The following is an 11,709-nucleotide window of genomic DNA, read 5'->3' as shown; positions in this document are numbered from 1 at the left end:
TTGTTTATTTTTAAAAGTATTTTTAAGAGATGATAATATATTAACATTTTACCATTGGTTTTTCCCGAAAGGAGATATGCAGAGTCTCTGTACATTTTGGAAATTAGAGACTTTTCCTTTGTGTTTAATTGGAACATATCGCTGGGCAAAAGCATATATAATAAAATCTGTTGTGTAAATGAAATGTTAAGTAATAATTATATTATTTGAGTCTACAAACATCTCTCCTTCACCTCTGAAGTAAATGTTTTATTTATCTTCTGTCCACCTGTACTTTGTCTTACCCTCTCTGGTCTCTCCATTCTCTATCCTCCTTCCTCTGTCTCTACATCCACTGCCCCCAGCCTCCCGCTTGGCCTTCCTGTAGAGTTCTAAGGCCTGCTCCTCTCAGACGAAAGAGAATAGGAGAGGGGGATAGAGGGAGGACAAGATTGAGGGGGGAAGGGGGGGTGAAAAGAGAGGAGGCATGTCAGCCTGCTCTCCTCAGTCACGGACAGTTAGTTAAAGCAAACACGGGTGGGCCCCCGAGAGACCGCGGGGCGGCGGGGAGTGCCAATCACGGCCGAGCCCAGGGCATTCCTGAGCACTGCACGCCTTAAGCAACTTTTTTATTAATTTAATAAACATCCCAGGGAGACTGAGTGGTATGGACGCCTCTGTTTCTGTATGATATGTTAGATTAAAGAATAAAGACCGACACAAATGTCAAGTTCAATAGCCTTGTTCAAGCATTGTACAAGTCCCTACATACGGGGTCCAGGGAACAGCCCAGCTAGTCGATTACCTATCAACTAGACTCTGTAACAGCCTCCTCCCATCTGACACCACCCACCACCCACCAGCCATTAACCACCAACCACGAACTACCAGTCACCAGCCTCCAGCCTCCAACCACCAGCCACCAGCCACCAGCCTCCAGCCACTAGCCTCCAGCCTCCAGCCACCAGCCTCCAGCAACCAGCCTCCAGCCTCCAGCCACCAGCCACCAGCCTCCAGCCACCAGCCACCAGCCTCCAACCACCAGCCACCAGCCTCCAGCCACCAGCCTCCAGCCACCAGCCTCCAGCCACCAGCCTCCAGCCACCAGCCACCAGCCTCCAGCCACCAGCCACCAGCCTCCAGCCACCAGCCTCACGCCTCCAGCCACCAGCCACTCATTTTCTTTCACATACACACACAGTTACTGAGGTAGTAGGCTGAAATAAACACATTTATTTATTCTAAACCTCAGACCGTATTGATTAAAATTCTGTGGGCATTGTGTTATGCATCGGGGGTCCGACAGAGAGCATGGAGCATTAGGAAAATAAACATTATCTCTCTTTTATGATTGTTTCTTCTTGCTCTGACTGCTTTTGGTGGGCGGCAGTGGCAATGGGAGTCATTATAGTTGTTTTTTGTATCGCTTGGGAGCAGTTTTAACAAGTATGTGGTGATTTTCACAACCATTAGTACACAACTCAATTTTTTTTAAATACATCGTAGCTATTTCAAAAATAAGCACATTTTCTATTTCACCAAACTTAATCAGTGTTTCATCCTGAAATACATATTTCACATTGCAATACATGTTCATATACAGTAATTCCCATTCACAATGCAATGCTCACATTACATTTGATATGATTCTCTTCTCTTTTGTTGAAATACATTTGACCATGAGTTAATCCGACTGCTCTTAACTGATGATCACTTAAACCTACAGATTTGACATGTAAACTGGTTTGTCTACTAAAAAATTTGAGAGCTACATAATGAACATGTACAGTTGAAGTCAGAAGTTTACATACACCTTAGCCAATTACATTTAAACTCAGTTTTCACAATTCCCGACATTTAATCCTTGTAAACATTCCCTGTCTTAGGTCAGTTAGAATCACCACTATATCTTAAGAATAATAGTAGAGAGAATGATTTATTTCAGCTTTCATTTCTTTCATCACATTCCCAGTGGGTCAGAAGTTTACATTCACTCAATTAGTATTTGGTAGCATTGCCTTTAAATTGTTTAACTTGGGTCAACCGTTTTGGGTAGCCTTTCACAAGCTTCCCACAATGAGATGGGTGAATTTTGGACCATTCCTCCTGTCAGAGCTGGTGTAACTGCCCCCTTGCTAGCACACGCATTTTCAGTTCTGCCCACAAATGTTCTATAGGATTGAGGTTAGGGCTTTGTGATGGCCTCTCCAATACCTTGGCTTTGTTGTCCTTAAGACATTTTGCCACAACTTTGGAAGTATGCTTGGGGTCATTGTCCATTTGGAAGACCCATTTGCGACCTAGCTTTAACTTCCTGACTGATGTCTTGAGTTGTTGCTTCAATATATCCACATCATTTTCCTGCCTCATGAGTTCATCTATTTTTTGAAGTGCACCCATCCCTCCTGCAGCCAAACACCCCCACAACATGATGCTGCCACCTTCGTGCTTCACGGTTTGGATGGTGTTCTTCTGCTTGCAAGCATCCCCCTTTTACCTCCAATCATAACGATGGTTATTATGGCCAAACAGTTGTATTTTTGTTTCATCAGACCAGAGGACAAAGGGCAAAGAGGCCCTGAGTTTGCAGGTGGGCCTTGAAATACATACAGAGGTGCACCTCCAATTCACTCAAATTATATCAATTACCCTAATAGAAGCTTCTAAAGCCATGCCATCATTTTCTGGAATTTTCCAACCTGTTTAATTAAAGGCAAAGTCAACTTAGTCTATGTAAACTTCTGACCCACTGAAATTGTGATACAGTGAATTATAAGTAAAATAATCTGTCTGTAAACATTTGTTGGAAAAATGAGTTGTGTCATGCACAAAGTAGATGTCCTAACCGACTTGCCAAAAACTATAGTTTGTTAACAATAAATTTGTGGAGTGGTTTAAAAACTGTTACGATAACTAGGAGTGGTGGGTGGAATCAGGAGCAGAGAGCAGGGTTCAGTCGTTTGTCAAATTTATTCACCAGCGCAACAAAAACGGTCACGCCAACACACAGGGCGTATATAAGTTGCCAGTCCAAACAACAGGACAGAAATAGTCCGGCGAATAACGATAAGAACAAAATAACACCATCCAACACAGAGTAACAAGAAACAAGCCCGCACAAATACCCAGCGGGCCTAGTGCCCTTAAATAACCTACAAACAAACCCTAATACAAAACAGGTGTACCCAATTACCCAATAACCAAAAACAAACGGAAAGGGAATCGATGGCAGCTAATAGGCCGGCGACAACGACCGCCGAGCCCCGCCCGAACAGGAAGAGGCACCATCCTCGGCGAGATTCGTGACAAAAACGAGTTTTAAGGACTCCAACCTTAGTGTATGTAAACTTCTGACTTCAACTGTATATCTGTAAAGTAGAAACCTAAAAAGTATGATATATATTCAAATCTAGTACTATGATGATGACTATTATGATTTTACTTCACAGTAAATAAAACATAAATCTGATATTGACAAGATCGGAGATGTATGTAACAAATAAAATACAAGTTTATTGGTCGCACACCTAGATGTTACATCTGCTTGAGTTTTTAGCTTCAACAGTGCAGTAATACAATATCAATACAATACCAATATGCAAATAATCCAGAAAGTCCAAAACAAGAATGAAATGCATCCCCCATACATTAAACATGTATCCAAAATGAAGTTGCAGGGGTCTTTCGGATGCATTGGCCAATACAGTACTGTAGCAGACACTTTTGTCCAGACTGACAACAATGGGAATCATTTAAAAAAAATAAAAAAAATGTATTCACATTTTCGAATAGTCCATTTATATTTTCCAACGGGGCTATACATTTGGGTGAGGTTTTTTTCTTACCTGAGTAGCCTCGTTTCACTACCAAAAATGAAATGAAACCATCTAGTGTTCAGCGAAATAACAACACTATGTCAAATACATGTAGCCTAGTCAAATAATTAACATCCAATCACTTTAACCGTTACACTCTCGCGAGAATTCCACTACCGGAAATGCCTGACCGCTTGAAAGATGTTTTGGACACGACATTGAAAATGGTTAACTTTGTTAATAAAGCAAGGCCCCTGTACTCTCGTGTATTTTCTGCACTATGCAATGATATGTAACGCATTTACAACAAACTATTGAGGAGTTTTTTTTAAAATTGAGAGACGAGTGTAAAGTTTTCTTTACTGACCATCATTTTCACCTGTCTGACCACTTTCATTATGACGAGTTTCTCACACGACTGGCCTATCTGGGGGATGGTTTTTCTCCCCTGAATGATCTGAGTCTAGGATTAAAGGGACTTTCCACAATATTCAATGTGCAGGACAAAATTGAGACTATGATTAAGAGGTTGGAGCTCTAATCTGTCTGCATAAACAAGGACAACACACAGGGTTTTCCATCATTGTATGATTTTTTTTTTGTGCAAATTAACTCAAGCTTATGGACAATGTCAAATGTGATATAGTGAAGCACCTGAGTGAGTTGGGTGCGCAATTAGACATGTACTTTCCTGAAACGGATGACACAAACAACTGGATTCATTATCCCTTTCATGCCCTGCCTCCAGTCCACTTACCGATATCTGAACAAGAGAACCTCATAGAAATTGCAACAAGCGGTTCTGTGAAAATTTAATTGAATCAGAAGCCACTGTCAGATTTCTGGATAGGGCTGAGCTCAGAGTATCCTGCCTTGGCAAATTGCGCTGTTAAGACACTGATGCCCTTTGCAACCATGTAACTATGTGAGAGTGGATTCTCAGCCTTCACTAGCATAAAAACTACATACAGGCACAGACTGTGTGTGGAAAATGATTTAAGACTGAGACTCTCTCCAATACAACCCAACATTGGAGAGTTATGTGCATCCTTTCAAGCACACCCTTCTCATAAACATGCGGTGAGTTATTCACAATTTGGTGAAAGATGGTGAAATAAAGAGCACAATTATTGATTATTATTATATATTTATTTGTGCCCTGGTCCTATAAGAGCTCTTTGTCACTTCCCACGAGCTGGGTTGTGACAAAAACTCACACTCATTCTTATGTTTAATATCAAATCAAATCAAATGTTATTTGTCACGTACACATGGTTAGCAGATGTTAATGCGAGTGTAGTGAAATGCTTGTGCTTCTAGTTCTGACAATGCAGTAATAACCAACAACTACTACCTTATACACACAAGTGTAAAGGGATAAAGAATATGTACATAAAGATATATGAAGGAGTGATGGTACAGAACGGCATAGGCAAGATGCATTAGATGGTATAGAGTACAGTATATACATATGATATGAGTAATGTAGGGTATATAAACATAAAGTGGCATGGTTTAAAGTGGCTAGTGATACATGTATTACATAAAGATGGCAAGATCCAGTAGATGATATAGAGTACAGTATATACATATGCATATGAGATGAGTAATGTAGGGTATGTAAACATTATATTAAGTGGCATTGTTTAAAGTGGCTAGTGATACATTTTTACATCAATTCCCATCCATTTCCATTATTAAAGTGGCTGGAGTTGAGTCAGTATGTTGGCAGCAGCCACTCAATGTTAGTGGTGGCTGTTTAACAGTCTGATGGCCTTGAGATAAAAGCTGTTTTTCAGTCTCTCGGTCCCAGCTTTGATGCACCTGTACTGACCTCGCCTTCTGGATGAGGCGAACAGGGGGCGAACAGGCAGTGGCTCGGGTGGTTGTTGTCCTTGATGATCTTTATGGCCTTCCTGTGACATCGGGTGGTGTAGGTGTCCTGGAGGGCAGGTGGTTAGCCCCCGGTGATGCGTTGTGCAGACCTCACTACCCTCTGGAGAGCCTTACGGTTGTGGGCGGAGCTGTTGCCGTACCAGGCGGTGATACAGCCTGACAGGATGCTCCCGATCGTGTTTCTGTAGAAGTTTGTGAGTACCTTTGGTGACAAGCCGCATTTCTTCAGCCTCCTGAGGTTGAAGAGGCGCTGCTGCGCCTTCTTCACAACGCTGTCTGTGTGGGTGGACCAATTCAGTTTGTATGTGATATGTACGCCGAGGAAATTAAAACTTACTACCCTCTCCACTACCGTCGATGTAGATAGGGGGGTGCTCCCTCTGCTGTTTCCGGAAGTCCACAATCATCTCCTTTGTTTTGTTGACATTGAGTGAGGTTATTTTCCTGACACCACACTCTGAGGGCCCTCACCTCCTCCCTGTAGGCCGTCTCGTCGTTGTTGGTAATCAAGCCTACCACTGTAGTGTCGTCCGCAAACTTGATGATTGAGTTGGAGGCGTGCATGGTCACGCAGTCGTGGGTGAACAGGAAGTACAGGAGAGGGCTCAGAACGTACCCTTGTGGGGCCCCAGTGTTGAGGATCAGCGGGGTGGAGATGTTGTTACCTACCCTCACCACCTGGAGGCGGCCCGTCAGGTAGTCCAGTACCCAGTTGCACAGGGCGGGGTCGAGACCCAGGGTCTCGAGCTTGATGACGAGTTTGGAGGGTACTATGGTGTTAAATGCTGAGCTGTAGTCGATGAACAGCATTCTCACATAGGTATTCCTCTTGTCCAGATGGGTTAGGGCAGTGTGCAGTGTGGTTGTAATTGCGTCGTCTGTGGACCTATTGGGGCGGTAAGCAAATTGGAGTGGGTCTAGGGTGTCAGGTAGGGTGGAGGTGATATGGTCCTTGACTAGTCTCTCAAAGCACTTCATGATGACGGAAGTGAGTGCTATGGGGCGGTAGTCGTTTAGCTCAGTTACCTTAGTTTTCTTGGGAACAGGAACAATTGTTGCCCTCTTGAAGCATGTGGGAACAGCAGACTGGGATTGAATATGTTCGTAAACACACCAGCCAGCTTGTCTGCGCATGCTTTGAGGCCTCGGCTGGGGATGCCGTCTGGACCTGCAGCCCTGCGTTAACGTGTTCACGCTACAGGTTCCCCAAGGGGTACCACACCCCCCCGCTCAACTCAAACCGTGGCGCACAGAATGCAAAAATATTCTTACAAATATTTAACCTCCACACATTAACAAGTCCAATAGCTCAAATGAAAGATAAACAACTTGTTCATCTACCCAGCGAGTCAGATTTCTAAAATGTTTTATGGCAAAAACATAGCACATATGTATGTCAAACTACCACAAAGACACAGACGATATGTAGCCATTTTGTTGAACAAAAGATGCAATCACAAACGCAGGATTAAAAGAAAAATAATTCACTAACCTTTTGAAAATCTTCATCAGATGACAGTAATAGGACATGTTACACAGTACATTTATGTTTTTTTCAATAATATGCAATTTATATCCATAAATCTCTGTTTACATTGACGCCATGTTCAGAAAATGCTAAAAAATTACCGGAGAAATTATAGATAGCTCCACCAGATAACGCCAGATAACAGCAATACACATCATAAACTTTGACTAAATATACATGTTCTACATATAGTTAGAAAGATACACTGCTTCTTAATGCAATCGCTTTGTCACATGTATTTTTAACGTTACAGAAATCGTTCACTATTCAATAATCTGAGACGGCGTTCAGACATAAGCAATATTTCTCCGCTATGTTGGAGTCAACAGAAACACAAAATTACAACATAAATATTCCCTTACCTTTGATGGTCTTCGATCAGAATGTAGTGGAAGGAGTCATACTTACCCAATACATCGTTTGGTTTCAAGTCGTGTGTCTTTGTATTAGCATATGCTAACAGCTTCAGCTGAAATGCATCCAAAATTACTTCTGGTCCCGAACAGTTGCGCATCAAAACTTCAAAATTACATATTATATGTCGACTAAACTGGTGAAACTAAGTGCAGAATCAAGCTTTAGGATGTTATTAACGTACAAAACAATTCTCAATTCAAACGGACAATCTAACTTCTTCTCATGCAAGTTGGAACAAAGGGAGCTCTGTGCCCAACGCGCGCCTCAAAGCGCATGTATTTTCTCGCGACACTCGATATTTTGCCTGCCAAAGGGTCAAAGCTCGCGGGATTTGCACAATTAAACGCTCTACTGATAGAGGACATCTCGCGGAAGACATAGAAACTGTTCCCCAGATCCATAGCTGGTTGGGAAGGGTGGGGGCGATGACGTCAAAGTTGGCCCAACTTTCTGGATGACAAAACTAGTTTGGGAGATTGGCTGCCCTGTGAGTTCTGCTATACATACAGACATAATTCAAACGGTTTTAGAAGCTTTAGAGTGTTTTCTATTCAATAATTATTATTATATGCATATATTAGCAATTTTGGACAGATTTTCTTTCAGTTTACTATGGGCACGCAATTCATCCAAAGGGGGCAGTATTGTCCCAAGCCTTAACAGGTTCGTTTAAATGTTTTACTCACATCGGCTGCAGTGAAGGAGAGTCCGTAGTGAAGGAGAGTCTGCAGGTTTTGGTAGCGGGCCTTGTCAGTGGCACAGTATTGTCCTCAAAGCAGAAAAAAAGTTATTTAGTCTGTCTGGGAGCAAGACACCCTGGTCCGCGACGGGGCTGGTTTTCTTTTTGTAATCCGTGACTGACTGTAGACCCTCCCACATACCTCTTGTGTCTGAGCCGTTGAATTGCGACTCTACTTTGTCTCTATACTGACACTTAGTTTGTCCGATTGCCTTGCGGAGGGAATAGCTACACTGTTTGTATTCGGTCATGTTTCCGGTCACCTTGCCCTGGTTAAAAGCAGTGGTTCGCGCTTTCAGTTTCGTGCGAATGCTGCCATCAATCCACGGTTTCTGGTTTGGGAATGTTTTAATCATTGCTATGGGTACGACATTGTCAATGCACTTTCTAATAAACTCGCTCACCGAATCAGCATATTCATCAATGTTGTTGTTGGACGCAATGCGGAACATATCCCAATCCACGTGATCGAAGCAGTCTTGAAGCGTGGAATCAGATTGGTCGGACCAGCGTTGAACAGACCTGAGTGTGGGAGCTTCTTGTTTTAGTTTCTGTCTGTAGGCTGGAAGCAACAAAATGGAGTCGTGGTCAGTTTTTCCGAAAGGAGGGCGGGGCCTTATATGCATCGCGGAAGTAGGAATAACAATGACCGAGGGTTTTACCAGCCCTGGTTGCGCAATCGATATGCTGATAGAATTTAGGGAGTCTGTTTTCAGATTAGCCTTGTTAAAATCCCCAGCTACAATGAATGCAGCCTCAGGATATGTGGTTTCCAGTTTAAATAGAGTCAAATGAAGTTTGTTCAGGGCCATCGATGTGTCTGCTTGGGGGGGAATATATACGGCTGTGATTATAATCGCAGATAATTCCCTTGGTAAACAATTCTAAGTCAGGTGAACAGAAGGACTTGAGTTCCTGTATGTTGTTATGATCACACCACGTCTCGTTAATCATAAGGCCCTAAGCCCCTCTTCTTACCAGAAAGATGCTTGTTTTTGTCGGTGCGATGAGTGAAGAAACCAGCTGGCTGCACCGACTCCGTTAGCTTCTCTCGAGTGAGCCATGTTTCAGTGAAGCAAAGAACGTTACAGTCTCTGATGTCTCTCTGGAATGCTACCCGTGCTCGGATTTCATCAACCTTGTTATCAAGAGACTGGACATTGGCGAGTAGTATGCTAGGGAGTGGTGCGCGATGTGCCCGTCTCCGGAGCCTGTCCAGAAGACTGCCTCGTTTGCCCCTTTTACGGCGTCGTTGTTTAGGGTCGCCGGCTGGGATCTGATCCATTGTCCTGGGTGGAAGGCAAAACACAGGATCCATATCGTATAGTGTGTGTGTAGCAGGCTTACAATGTTGGCAAAAAACAACATTTGAGAGTGTGCTGACCCTGGTGCTATAGGGGTACGCAACTGGAGGTTGAATGTTTGAAGGGGTACGGGACTATAAGAAGTTTGGGAACCACTGCTCTAATAAATTGAGCCACGTGCAGCACCTCTACATGACATAAGTATAATACAATACTGTAAAATACAATACATGATTACAATACAGGTGGAAGATGTATGATTGCCATCCCCATGAGCGTAGCACCCTCCTTCAGGCCATGGATGAGGCAATGATTTCAATCCAGGCCTATGTCAGGCTTGAATTTCCCATACCAAAAGGTTATTCCCCAGGTGCATGAACAAGTAGGATATTTACTGCGATTTCAATGAGAAACTATGTCCAAATGCTCAAGACGGGCTTGAGGCAAATTAGTGCCTGAAAAAACATTATGTTTCTTTCATTTCTTTCATTTTATGGTATTTGAAGGATCTCTTCAATGATCACACCTTTGATCACACCCAAATTATGGACATTTGATGTTCAGTCAATTTTAATGAGTCGTGCAAGTGTATTGCCTAATGTGAAAACAGTGTAATGTACTGTAATTTACAGTACTGTAGCATACTACATTCAAGGGGCAATTTAGATTTTTTTTATTGCTATTTTATAAACTGGTTGAGAAGATATCAATATGTTTTGGTGATTAAACCAGTAAACTCATTATATTTCACAGTAAACGTATATTTTGGATCAATGGTTGTGCGGTGAAAGACGTCTACAAACAAAATGAATGCACAGTGAGAGATTCTGAACGGAAGAATGGCTGTGTCACAAGTGTTACCAGTTTGAAGTGTTGTACTAAGAGTTTAGAAAATTCACCACATGCTTGTGAAAATAGGCATCAATGCGATTTTAAAAAACTGTTAGGAGGTAATACACCTCTCAGCTGATGAGAGGTGCTGGAGCAGAGGACCACAGGTGTGTGAGGATACAGAAAGCTAACTAACAACCAGCACAGCAGCACACAAATATGCAGAGGGGAGACATAGCCAGGCCCTTGTCAAACACTGGAGGTGCCCATTCCCCCTGTATTATGACTTTTGTGTGTGTGTGTGTGTGTGTGTGTGTGTGTGTGTGTGTGTGTGTGTGTGTGTGTGTGTGTGTGTGTGTGTGTGTGTGTGTGTGTGTGTGTGTGTGTTTCTGTGCGTGCGTGCGTGCGTGCGTGCGTGTGTGCGTGCGTGCGTGCGTGCGTGCGTGTGTTTCCATCTACATTTCTTATTTTTGCACTCTGTGGCCCTCTGTCAATATCTCTGTTTTTCTCTTTCTCCCCTCTCTCTCCCTCTTTCACCATTTCTCACTGTATCACTCCATATATTCATGAATTCCTGTTTGTGATGAAAACTTATGCATGAAAACAGAGGGTGGAAAAAACAAACAGAGAATGGTGAATGGTGACGGAGGTTCGTCTGGCCTGGGCACCGCGCGTAGCGGCAGACGCAGGGTGGTCCTGAGGGACTTGCCGATGCGGGAGACTATGATTCCATCTCTCTCTCTCCATCTCCTTTCCCCTCTCTTTCTTCCTTTCCACCCACCCACCTTTCATCCCCCATCTTTCTCTCATTCCCCCACCCCCCCCCCTTCTCCTCTCTCCCTTCTCTCTCTCCCCCTCGCAGTGTCAAAGCGAGTTACAGGCAGAAGAGCACTCCCTTTTAAATAATTCACAACTTGATTAATAGACTCACAAGGGTATAATTAGACAGGGGAGAGACAGTGGCTAGTGTAACCAGTACAGTGCTTAGGGGAATTAGAGAGGGAGTGGGGTTACTGAGGAAATAGAGAATACGGAGGGGGTGGAGGGGGGCACCTTTCTGAGGCTAGGCGGTGTGTGAAGCAGCCTCTCCAGGAGCATTGAGCCAGGGTTTGTTTGATGTGTAAATTGGACAGTTTGAATCCGTCTCCTTTAATTTTTCACAACGTACAGGGCCCCCTGGGTACTCCACCACTAAAATAA

Source organism: Oncorhynchus masou, chromosome 8 (assembly GCF_036934945.1).
Source record: "Oncorhynchus masou masou isolate Uvic2021 chromosome 8, UVic_Omas_1.1, whole genome shotgun sequence".
Lineage (NCBI taxonomy): Eukaryota > Metazoa > Chordata > Actinopteri > Salmoniformes > Salmonidae > Oncorhynchus > Oncorhynchus masou.
This window is presented reverse-complemented; position numbering follows the sequence as displayed.